This window comes from Physeter macrocephalus, chromosome 5 (assembly GCF_002837175.3).
Source record: "Physeter macrocephalus isolate SW-GA chromosome 5, ASM283717v5, whole genome shotgun sequence".
In the NCBI taxonomy this organism is placed as follows: Eukaryota; Metazoa; Chordata; class Mammalia; order Artiodactyla; family Physeteridae; genus Physeter; species Physeter macrocephalus.
In genome coordinates, this window is record NC_041218.1 from 92178513 (window position 1) to 92191643 (window position 13131).

At 42.8% G+C, this 13131-nt stretch overlaps 1 long non-coding RNA gene across 1 annotated transcript in view; it reads right to left on the reverse strand.

Annotated features, from left to right (window-relative positions):
* The window catches only part of LOC129392143 (uncharacterized), a 140438-nt gene that overhangs the window by 14601 nt on the left and 112706 nt on the right, over positions 1-13131 (reverse strand). Inside the window, exon 3 of the long non-coding RNA XR_008617454.1 lies at positions 3725-3788. This is a non-coding gene — a long non-coding RNA (uncharacterized lncRNA). The remainder of the gene's footprint in view (positions 1-3724; positions 3789-13131) is intronic.

A 13131-nucleotide genomic window follows, 5' to 3' on the forward strand; every position in this document is an offset into this window, starting at 1 on the left:
TGCTCAGCACATCAGTCAGCGTTACTGGGACTCCCTTCTCCCTAGAGCTAGATCGTGATCCCTTGTCACTGGCTGCTAGCTGAGGGCCTCCTGCCGCCTGACGGACCTCTCCACTGGAGCACCAGATTGGACACACCTGGTATCAAGTCCAGCATGGAACGAGCTGAGGTCCTGGAATCCTCTGGGACGAGGGCATTTGCACGGCCAGCCCTTCCCATTGGGGCCATCCTTCGTATGAGTAATTTCCTAGAGACCGAACATCCCAGGTCTCAGCTGCCCTCCTTTTCCTACTGGCCGACTGCTGCCTCAAAACTGAGCCCAAATGGTCAGAGCTCAAGATCATGCCAGCCAGCTGGTGGGAGCGTAAAACCTGAGCACTCCTGGCGGTGGTGGGGTGGTGTCAGATGTTTTGGTGGCTGAGAAATCTGTGGGAAGATGCTTGAAGATCAGTGAACTCATCACTGGGAGTCACCACAAAGGCTTCTCAAGGAAAGAAAAGGATGGGGGCAAGGAGAGGCGAGTTAGGAAGGTAACAGAATTGGAAAGGAGTGCTCTGCTCAGAGAACTGTCTAAAGCAAACGTAGGGCAAGCAAGGTGCCGATGGATCTACCCACATCCACAGCAGACATGGCTCACTGATTGCAAGAGTCTTCCCTGCGGCACCCGGACTTGGACTTGAAATCTGTCTCGACACAGCATTCCGGGTGTTCACCACCCATCAATCAGAGCTCTCATGCAGGCTGAAAACTATGAGCCCCCCTGGATCTGAGTGAAGAAGCACCTTTCTTCTTCCTAAGCCACCGACACAATCTAGGCACGTGCGGGGGAGGGGTGGTCCGAACAGGAAACCAGAGAGAAAGGCTATGCCAGGGAGAAGCAAGCTCATTTTTTCAAGGTCCTGTAGTGTTTAACACTTTCCATTTAATTATGGCCAGTCCACACAGTTCTTTCTTTCTTCTAATTCTCTTTTTATACGTAGTGTCATTTCCTCTCAGCACAGTCTCTCCCGTAATCCCCTCCCCCTCATTTTTTTTTTCCCTCCTCCAAACTGACTGATGTGCTGTGGAGCTGAGAAAGGAACAGGCTTCCTGGAAGTCTCTCCTGACCCACAGGCACCCCGCCAAGTCGAGGCTGTGGACAGAAAAGGCGGCTGGGGAGCCGTCACGGGATTCAGGAGCGCCTCCCCATGCTCAGTGGCCATTCGTGCCTCTTAGAATCTGAGTTGTGAACCTGTCCCAACCCGTGCAAATGCTTTAGGCTCTGCGGGCACCAAATGTTCCCTGAGCGTGTCCTTTTTCTCAAAGTCAAACAAAAACAGGAAAAAAAAAAAGAAAAAAACCCCAGGAGGTTGTTTTTTGGTAAAAACAGTTGCCCGTTCAAACACTGTGATAAAGGTTCACAATGGAAATGAGAAAAAAAAAAAATCAATAAAATATCAGCCTCAGGACTCTGCAGCTTGCTGTCAGTCTCTGGACCCAACCCAGAAAAGGTCAAACAAAAAAAGAAAAAAAAAAAAAAAAAAACCCCAGGAGGTTGTTTGTTTCGCCCAGCCCCATGGAAGAGAAAGGACGCCCAAGTAGATACATTTTGCCACCATTTGGAGATGTGGGACCAACCCCCATCAGGAATAACTGCCAGGCTGTACTAGGTAATTTCTCAAGGGATGGTAAGAGCATTTAATTTAATAGAACCCCCCTATCCCGACCCTGAACAGCCCTGAAACCTATCCTTCAGCTTCTAATGTTTTTTTTTTTTTCTTTCTCTTCCATGGGGTTAAGCCCCCGTTTTCTTCCCAATGTAATATATGTATTAGTTTTGTATAGCAGGCATTCTAGTATCTGGTGAATTGAATTATGTGCTTTAATTGTTTGGGTCCTACACTCCAACCCTGGAGAACTTGCTGCCACCATTCTCCCAGTCATCCAAAACTGAACCCTCAGAGTCATCACGGATGCTCCTTTCTTCTGAATCTCTGGCATTTAACTGCCTCAATGTCCAATAGATTCTCCTCTCGAAATGCCTCTGGATCCACTCCTTTCTCTTTCTATCCATGACCGTCCCCTTGTCCTTATCTTCATCGCTTCGTCCTTGGATTACTGCAGCCACTGGTCTCACTCACCCTCCAGCTTCAACCCCGCCACTCCCAGACCAATATTCCTAACCTCAAAATTTATCTTTTCACTACCATATTCAGTAACCTCTAATGGAATCCCATGCTGACATTCAAAGCCTAAAACTCTCTGGGCTACTATGCAAACCCTCAATAATCAGTCACACATTGCCTATGGACATGATTTCTAACTACTTCTCAATGGTGCACAAGTGCTCCAAAAACCATGTTTACACACACACACACACACACACAAACACGAGTAAGCCTTTGCTTGATGTACAAGTGGCTTTCTACTTGCATTTTAGCATGAAGCAGGGGTTAAAGTGAGAGCCTGGAAACTTTGCACGCTCCAGTAAGACTTCCCCACCCTCACCTCACCACTACCATCATGGCGATTTCCATTCTGCTTTTGAATTGATGTTTTCTTTTATTTTTTATTGGAATATAGTTGCTTTACAATATTGTGTTAGTTTCTACTATACAGCAAAGTGAATCAGCTATACGTATACATATATCCCCTCTTTTTTGGATTTCCTTCCCATTTAGGTCACCACAGAGCACTGAGTAGCACGCTCCAGTAAGACTTCCCCACCCTCACCTCACCACTACCATCATGGCGATTTCCATTCTGCTTTTGAATTGATGTTTTCTTTTATTTTTTATTGGAATATAGTTGCTTTACAATATTGTGTTAGTTTCTACTATACAGCAAAGTGAATCAGCTATACGTATACATATATCCCCTCTTTTTTGGATTTCCTTCCCATTTAGGTCACCACAGAGCACTGAGTAGAGTTCCCTGAGCTATACAGTAGGTTCTCATGAGTTATCTATTTTATACATAGTATCATGAATTGATGTTTTCAGTGAATACATTGAAAACAATGCACTGTTTCCTTTTAGCATTGTTTGTGCTTATACTCTCAAAATATGTGTAAGGTACCAGAAGAAAAAAGCTGTCAGTGTAGAATTATACACTAGGATAAGGAGACATTAGGAAGAGAGGAGGGGGTGATGGAAGCATCATACCAGCATACCAGACATCCAGCATACCAGACTTCCCTCATTTTCATCCCACCCCTCGACAAAAAAAAAATTTAGTATCCATCCACAGACAAAAGTGCCTTTGAGGGACTTCCCTGGTGGTCCAGTGGTTAAGACTTCGCCTTCCAATACAGGGGGAGTGAGTTTGATCCCTGGTCAGGGAGCTTAGAGCCCACATGACTCGTGGCCAAAAAAACCAAAAAAACGTAAAACAGAAGCAATATTGCAACAGATTCAATAAAGACTTTAAAAAGAAAAAGTGCCTTTGAGGGAGCTGTGGGATCCAGCACCACAAGCCAAGGGGCCTGGGAGGAGTCCCACCCTCCAATGGGCTGATAGACCTCGGTTCTAGCTGTGGACCCCTGTAGTGGCCCACGAATTGGCTTCTCTTGGTCATGATCTGGGAGCCCCTGGTGAACATGCTTAAGACAATCACTCGCTGATGAGACAGCTTATGTGGAAGTTCAGGTTTCCAGAGGAGAAATTCCAGCACTCCACTGGAGCAGGGGAAAAAAAAAAAAAGGATTTGATGCACTGGAAAGGGTAGGAAGAATAGTTTGACCTTACCTACATCACTCCAAGGTGGCACAGTTTAGGGCCTAGGAAGATCTTCCTTGGTCCTTGATTTATCCTGCAGGTGAAAGGGAGAGCATGTGAATGACACCGTGCTTCCCCAGCTGTGCAGGACACCGCCAAAGGGCTCATGTATCTCTCGCCCCATCTGGAGTACTCAATTAAGAGCTCTATGATTTGGAGGGTGGGAAGTGGTGGGGGACACAGCAGACAGAACTGAGGACATGAAAGTGACACAGATCCTAACTGCCTTGTGGATTCCATCAAGCAGCTACAGCCCACAGCTGCTGGCAGCGCCTTACCCACAGATCCACCCCAGCGGGCCCTTGGGCTCCCACAGCGCTCCACATGCCTGACCCACACCCATACACCCACCCTGTGGCCAGCTCCTTGGGTGTGCTCCTGACAATGGCCTGAGTGGGCTTTGGCAGATGTCCAGGGAGCACACACAGAAAGCTGGCTAATCTGTAGCCCACGGAGAGAGCACAAACTTGAGCCTTAGGGTCACGTGTGAGAAAACAAAAGAGAGGCTGTGAGCCCAGGGCCTGGGGTGTTGCAGGATCCCAAGAAGGCCTACAACCTTAAGAATTCTGCCACAAGAGGGAGCAAGAAGCACGGAGCAGGTATACCCATAGAAGGTCTGAGACAGCCTCAACATATGTATATGTATAACTGATTCACTTTGTTTTAAAGCAGAAACTAACACACCATTGTAAAGCAATTATACTCCAATAAAGATGTTAAAAAAAAAAAATCCCGGGCTTCCCTGGTGGCGCAGTCCCACGTGCCGCGGAGCGGCTGGGCCCGTGAGCCATGGACGCTGAGCCTGCGCGTCCGGAGCCTGTGCTCCGCAACGGGAGAGGCCACAACAGTGAGAGGCCCGCGTACCACTAAAAAAAAAAAAAAATTCCCTAGCAGGGTTGATAAAAGGTCTCTCTCCCCCAGATGCAGTTAGTAAAGACTGCAGGGGTTGACTGACTGCCACTTAAAATGCAATGCAAAACTTCAGGAAACATGAAAAATCAAGGTGACTTGACACCACCAAAGAATCACAACAATCTTTTAAACGGAATCCAAAGACATGGAGGTCTATGATTTGTTTGACAAAGAATTCAAAATAGCTGTTTAAAAGAAACTCAGTGAGGTACAAGAAAATACAGAAAGACAATTCCCAAACCCGAAACAGAAAATACAAACAGACCGATTACCAGTAATGAAACTGAATCAGTAATTTAAAAACTCCCAACCAAAAAATGTCCAGGACCAGATGGCTTTACAGGTGAACTCTACTGAAAATTCACGTAAGAGTTAACACCTATCCTTTCAAACTATTCCCCCCACCAAAAAAAAAAAAAAATTAGAGGAAGGAATGCTTCTGAACTCATTATATAAGGCCAGCATCACCCTGATACCAAAAGCAGACAAAGATATCACACAAAAAAATAAAATTACAAGCGGATATCACCGATGAACATAGGTGCAAAAATCTTCAACAAAATACTAGCAAACAGAATCCAACAGCACGTTAAAAGGATCATACACCATGATCAAGTAGGATTTATCCCAGGGAGGCAAGCATGTTACAATATCCACAAATCAATCAACAAGATAGACCACATTAACAAATTGAAGAATAAAAATCATATGATCACCTTGACAGATGCCAAAAAAGCTTTCAGTAAAATTCAACATCCATTTATGATAAAAATTCTCCAAAAAGTGGCCATAGAGGGAACATACCTCAACATAGGAAAAGCCATATATGGCAAATTCACAGCTAACATCATACTTAAAGGTGAAAAGCTGAAAGCATACCCTCTAAGATCAAGAAAAAGGACAAGGATGTCCACTCTCGCCACTATTATTCAACATAGTTTTGGAAGTCCTAGCCACAGCACCAAGAGGAGAAAAAAAAAATAAAAGGAATCCAAATTGGAAGGGAAGAAGTAAAACTGTCACTGTTTGCAAATGACACGATACTATACATAGAAAGTCCTAAAGACGCTACCAGAAAACTGCTAGAGCTCATCAATGAATTCAGTAAAGTTGCAGGATACATAATTAATATACAGAAGCCTGTTGCATTTCCATACACTAACAATGAAATATCAGAGAAAGAAATTGGGGAAACACTCCCATTTACCTTCACATCAAAAAAAGTAAAATACCTAGGAATAAACTTACCCAAGGAGGCAAAAGACCTGTACTCTGAAAACTGTAAGATGCTGATAAAAGAAACTGAAGACGACACAAACAGATGGAAAGATAAACCATGTTCTTGGATTGGAAGAATCAATATTGTAAAAATGACCATACTAGCCAAGGCAATCTACAGTTTCAATGCAATCCCTGTCAAAGTACCAATGGCATTTTCCACAGAACTGGAACAAAAAATTTTTAAATTTGTATGGAAACACAAAAGACCCCAAATAGCCAAAACAATCTTGAGGGAGATTTTCTCTAATACTTTCATAGTTCTTTCATTTCTAGTATCTCTATACACTTCTGGCTGGTTTGCCATTCACTCTACCCAGAGCACACCTTAGCCTAGCAGAGCTGTGGATTTTTTCCTGTTTGTTTCCTACCAAGTTTGCTACTTATACTGACAAGGACTCTGGGAATGGATTTTTGCTCTTTGCTCCCAATCAAGTCAGTCCCCTCTGGCTGTGAAGCTGCTGGTTTTCACAGCCAGTTCTACTCCAGAAAAGCTACTGGTACATTCCTCACCAACTGAGCTGGAGGGGATGGAAGCAGCCCCAGGCAAGAAGACTGCAAACTCCCACTGTTCTTATTCAAAGTGCTAGCAGTTTTTCATGAATACATGCTTCTCAATTTGTTGTTTGCCTTGGTTAACTTCCAGAGCCCTTAAGTGATCATTTTTTGACAATTTTTTTTTCCAGTTTTATACTTGTTTTTTGGGGAAAGAATTTTCTAATCTGTTCACGATAGTTGGAAGTCCTGTCTCCAAGTGTATTTTTACCATAATTTTTGCTTAAATCAATATTCAGAATATACTGTAAATATGTAAATGATTTAATATCTGAAGTAGATAGTAAACTGTACTTATCTTTCTGTTCATTTTAGTTTTTCTTGGAGTTAAGAAATACCTATTTTCACTTGCATAGATTAAATCACCCCAGACCATCACCTTATTAAAGTTTTACTAGGAACAAACATGTCAGATAAACTATCACTTTTTTTCCCCCCTCTGGAGTTATTCCTCTTAGACTCCTTCATTCTTCCATTCCAATCTTCACTATTTTTTCTTTAGGTCTGCTGTACAGCTATTATTCTAGAAATTTCTTTCATCTCTTTTGTGTTGGGTACATTGTTTTTTGGGTTAAATGTCTTTGTCTTGAAGGTCATGTAAAATAGTGACCTAAAACATGGTCTCTGGCATTAAACTGCCCGAGTTCAGATTCCAGCTCTGTATTATTAGTTGTGCCACCTTGGAGACATTGCCTATCTATGCCTCAATTCTCCCATCTGTAAAATCATTGTGAAAAGAACAGTACTTACCTCACTCAGCTGTTCTCAAGATCAAATGAGCAAATATATAAATACTAGCTACTATCATTGGGGTGGAGTAGCTTTTGGTGGCACATGTGGAGTTTTCTAAGAAATGTGTAGAAGTATAATTTTTTAGGCACTGCGTGAATAATAATTCTACTAACACTTGGCTATCTGATTGGGTATAGGATTTTAGGTTAAAAATTATTTGTCCTCAGAATTTTAAGGGCATGGTGCTATTGTTTTTAGTTTCCTATTGCTGTTGATAAGTCTCAGTATTCTGATTGCCATCCTTTGTGCATGTGTGTGTGTGCGTTTTCTTTTAAAAAGTTATTTTAAATTGAAGTATAGTTTATTTACAATATTGTGGCAATCTCTGCTGTGCAGCAAAGTGAATTAGTTTTACACATATATACATTCTTTTTAAAATATTCTTTTCCATTATGGTTTATCCCAGGAGGTTGGATATAGTTCCCTGTGCTATACAGTAGGACCTTGCTGTTTATCCTACTTTTTTTTTTTTTTTTGCGGTTCGTGGGCCTCTTACTGTTGTGGCCTCTCCCGTTGCGGAGCACAGGCTCCGTGGCCATGGCTCGTGGGCCCAGCCGCTCCGCGGCATGTGGGATCCTCCCGGACCGGGGCACGAACCCGTGTCCCCTGCATCGGCAGGCGGACTCTCAACCACTGCGCCACCACGGAAGCCCTATCCTACTTTTTGAAAGTTTAGAATGTTTTATTCTTGGTGTTGTGAAATTTCATTCTGATGTGCCTTGGAGTATTTCTTTTATTCACTGTGCTGCCTACTTCATCAACCCATTTCTCTAAAAATTTTTCTTGTGTTATTTCTTTGATAATTTCCTCCCCTTTTCTCTCTTTCTGTTCAGGCTTCCTGAAACACATATTAATTAAAGACTGGATCTCAGGGACTGAACTTTTTACTCCTATGGTCTCTATTTAAATTTTCTCCTTCATTCTGGGAGAGTTCTCTTCTAATCTTTCTATTGAATTTTTTTAAAAAAATTCTGCTATCATGTCTTTAACTTATAAGTGTTCTTTTAAATTTTCTTTTTTATATAACTTTGTTTTGTTTCATGATGCAATCTTTCTTATATTTCTGAAGATATAAATAATATATGTATATATTTTTTCTCCTGCTCCATGATTTATCTGAGGTTTTTTCCGAGTTCTTTTTTTTTCCTGTTGGCTTTGTATGTACAAAGCCTCTCAAATTGAAGGCATTCTCAACTGTTTGGTGACCTTTGGCTCTCCTTTGTCATATAACAGTGAGGCACAAAAATTTCAGAGAGGGCAAGACTTGCTGATTGCAGAGCCAAAAAAATTTTTCTATTTTGTGATTCCAAAATATCAGAGATCTTTTCTTTGAGTCTGATCACTGTCACAACAGTTGGCTTAGCTAGGATAGGCTAGGTTAGCTGCAGTAATAAGTAAAACTTTAAAAGACTAAAACTCAATGGCTTAACAAATATTTATCATTCCCACTGTATGTCCAATGGTGACTGGTAGTGAGCTTGGGTCCAGGTACAGAGTAACCCCAAATCATCTAAGGATACCACTATTTCATCATGAAATTTCAAGTGTTTGTCATAGCAAGGGAAAAGAAGGCATGGAAAAGGAAGCATTGGCTCTTGAATGACTCCACCCAGAAGGAACACACGTGACTTTTTCTCACGTGTCATTCGCTAAAGCAAATCATATGTTCATGGAGGTCAAAGAGTAGGAAAGTGCAGTCCTTCCAAGTGCCCAGAAGGAGAGGAGAACCAGCAATACTGGAGAGCAGCACTCATGTTTACCACACCCACTGGGTCCCTCCCTTAAAAAATCTTATTCATGGTTTCCCCATTCCTCCTTAGCAGATTATTCGGACTTGCCCAAGTCTTGGGAAGTTCCTTCCTTTTTTTCCCCTTGATGAATACAGTATGTTGACTAAATTAAATAGAACTCAAGAAAAGCTAAATGTAAACCAAAGAAAGATTCCTCTGTTTACTAAACTCCCCGCAGAAGCGAGAGAGCCGCAAAAATCCTTCAATTTTTCTTTTTTTCATCGTCCTGTGTCTTCCTAAAGTCACTCTTGATCTCATCACAGGACCAGTTAAGGGAGGACACCAGGTGGAAATGAAGGGAGCAGCAAACAGAGTTGTAGTTTGGAGCTGGCCGTGGCCGGCTTCCAAGGGACTCGTTTTGCAATTTATTATTAACATCGTGCAGCTGCACGCGAAAGGGATCAAAGCTGGCCAAAGAGGCTCTCCTAGTAGAAAGACCCAGAGCCATGAACAACCGCACACTACATCCGCAGGTTCCCAGGCAGTGATGGTAGAATTCCACTTTCCTGAACAGAAGCAGTTGAGATTCTTCACTGATAGAGGAGAGTTCAAATGTGAAGGCAACTCCCTCTCAAAGCCTGCATCACCCTGGACAGTGAACAGGTCCCAAGCATCTCAGCTTTGAAATACTAGGCCTAAGAGTGATTGCAAACCAGATAAAAATTGTCTCCAAAAATTCATGAGAAGGCTGTAAAACCAATCTGTTTCTCTGCCTCTGGTTCCAAGAGACTAACTGCTGAGGATGCACATAAATGGCATCTGACTCATTGTTTCCTTCCTTAATTCTACTGGATGCTGAATTAATAAACAACCACAGATACTCACTCAAGCTAAAATTAGCACCCTTGTCATAAAACACTGACTTGTTCCAAGATTTGGAGCGAGACTGGCCAGCAAGAAAATGACTGCCCTATCTGTGTCACCCTAAGTCTGCCCTCTGAACCCTCTGAGCACAGGGCACCCCAGACTCATTCCCCATTATGAGTGGCCTAGAAAGCTCCTAGGCCACTGCTGGGCCTCCAGATGCGGCCTTCTGGCACACACCCTCCTCCTTAGCTCCAAGCAAACCAGACCCGCTGCTCTATGAACCTGCCACTGTGCAGAAGTCTTTAACCACCTCTGGATTGCAGTGTAAAAGGTGCCAGTTATATCTTGAAGGTTTCACGTGGTATGGCAGCTGATTTGCTAACCGAGATTCCCACACTGATCAGTCATTGGATGCGGGCCACCTTGGGGAGGGGCATAACCTTGGAGGCGGCAGCTCTTTACAGATGGGACAATCCCTCAAGAAGCTGACAACTGAGGGCTACTGGCCCACAGCACTCCCAGGAGCTGGGACAATGAGTCTTCATTGAAGGGGGATGTGGGTCACACATCCCAGCGCCTAACACAGCTGTGTCAAGTCCTTTCTCCCTGCAGCCTCTCCAATTAGACTTCAAACTTCTTCAAATCTCTGCCCCAGATTCACTTGGTCCACAGTATTCAGACCAATGTCCCTTGTCCCCAAACTCTCCATCCTTTCCAATGACCTACCTTTATCTCTGATTTGTCACACTGGCTCATGACTATCTGCCCCACTGAGTAAGTTTAATTCTACACTGACATTGATGTTTGCTTCGTAACTTTCCTCCAAGGTTTTAGCCAGCTCTTGTCTATGAAAACAAAGAATCAGGCTCCAAATCGTGAAATATTTGCTGAACACGTCCCACTTTTCATCATTTGGACATGCTTTCATTGTGTAACCAGGGGGCAGAGGGTTAAAGTTAATTGACTTTCAACTCTAGGTTGCAAACTGTTGTGTGTTCCCATATGGTTAGCTTCTTTGGCGTTTTTCACGAACCAAATGCAATCTAATTTACTGCAAAATGTGTATTCCTGTAGGTTCCTTCCAGTCACATGAGAAATCTACTGGTTTTCCTAAGGGAGAAGAGGACTCATTTCCCCCAAAATGACAAGAGAAAACTAGGTCACCTAGAGTTAGAAAGCTCCTTTAAATCTTCTCCTCTGGCCAGTAAGCTGAGAAGATGAGTTGATAAACTCTCTCCCACCATCTACAGAGTAGCTTCAGCAATATTAAGCTTCTGAGTCTGTTTTCACCTAATGGCACCTAAGCGCATTCTTAAAGTTCAGTGATTAGTCATTTCAGTACTCTCTGGCTTTATCCCTTGGTGCTCCATGTACAATAGGACAAATTAGGTTATACATTTTCTGGCATTGATTCCATTCGATTGAATTCCTCCCCATATTTAGGTATAATCTCTAAGTATTGTCCAGTACAAGTGGTCCGTGGGAGGATTGTGCATTTTTTCCCAGCATGGTCTCTTTTCTAAGCGTAATTACATCCTATGCTTAAAAGCTCACCCACCTCATAACAGGGGACTAGATGAGACCCCAGGCTTGATTTTCTCAGATTTGGACACACTCTTTTATCACCTCCAATTCCTGGTTAAGTCTTCCTGCTATTTCTAAACAAGGCTTGCAATAGAACAGACGATGCACGGAGAAACTCCAGAACAAAGTGAGATCCAAAGTGACTCTCAAGCCACAGCAGGGGGCGGGAGCAGTGTGGGCCGAGGGGAGAAGCAGAGAGATCAAGTGGAAAGTCAAGTGAAAAAGAAGATGTTTGTAGGTTACCCAAATGATGTGTTTCCATGTGCTCTATAAGGAGAGAAAATCGGATTGACACTTTGACCTTTCCATCCTTAAGAAGAGAGTCCCACGGACCCATCAACAAAGAGGCATCCTTGGGGCTCCCCTGGTGGCGCAGTGGTTGGGAGTCCGCCTGCCGATGCAGGGGACACGGGTTCGTGACCCGGTCCGGGAAGATCCCACATGCCGCGGAGCGGCTGGGCCCGTGAGCCGTGGCCGCTGAGCCTGCGCGTCTGGAGCCTGTGCTCCGCAACGGGAGAGGCCACAACAGTGAGAGGCCCGCGTACCGCAAAAAAAAAAAAGAGGCATCCTTGTGAAATTTTCTTCTGGTTGTAGGGATTGGTTGACATAAGGACCCTTCCTCTCCTGTCTCTGGCAATCAAAAGCACACCTGATCGGCATGGCTAGCTAAGGCGAAAGGTGCCTTGCTGAATGAGAAAACAGTTTCTCTCTGGGATGCTGCTTCACACATAGAACCCAAAGCTGAGCATGGTCACTTTGGTACCACCTTTGGCTTAGGAGACGCTAACGATGAAAAGAGAGAATTTTTTGTAGTTGTTTGTTTATTCAGTCACTATAAGCTATATAGTATTATGTAAGGCCTTAAAAATGTATTGAGAATTTATGGATATTGGAAAAGACTGAAAATGTAAAGTGGTTAAGACATGTTTCCTGTCCTTGAGAAAGACAGCATCTATTTGAAGAAACGGAAGGTTGAAAGATCATTTAATTCCTCTTTGGGGTTGGAAAAGACTTGGAGATCTCCTGGTTCAAGTCCCTCATCTCGGAAAAGAATGCAGCACCGAGAGCCACAGTGATTTGTGGGTTTCTTAGAATCACTCAGCTAATTAGTGGCAAAACTGGACCAGAGCTTGGGTCTTCATATTCATAGTTGAATGAACTTTTCAGTACCCAAATTGCTCTCAGGGTCTGCAATAACTCACGATTAATCTATGAGTCAGTTCATCCTAAAACAATATTTTCACCTACTTTTAAGAAAAATATTTCAGATATATAAAAAAGTACCAAGAATAATATATTCAGGCTCATGTACCCACTACTCAGCTTACTAAATTATAATCACAATAGACTCTCTCTGCATCCCTTTTCTATCCCTTTCCTATATATTCCTCCCAACAAGTAACCAGTACCTTGAATATGCACTTTATCATTTCCACGAATATTTTAAACTTCACTATATATGTATACATCCATAAATAATACATAGTATTATTTTTGCATGTTTTAAGCTTTATAAATGGTGTAATACTGTATATACTATTCAGAATCCTGTTTTTCACTCAACATACTTTTGAGATTTATGGACATTAATATATATAATTCTAGTTCATTTTTGCTGCTAAATAGACTAGCACTTGTTTGCCCTTTCACATTTTTCTT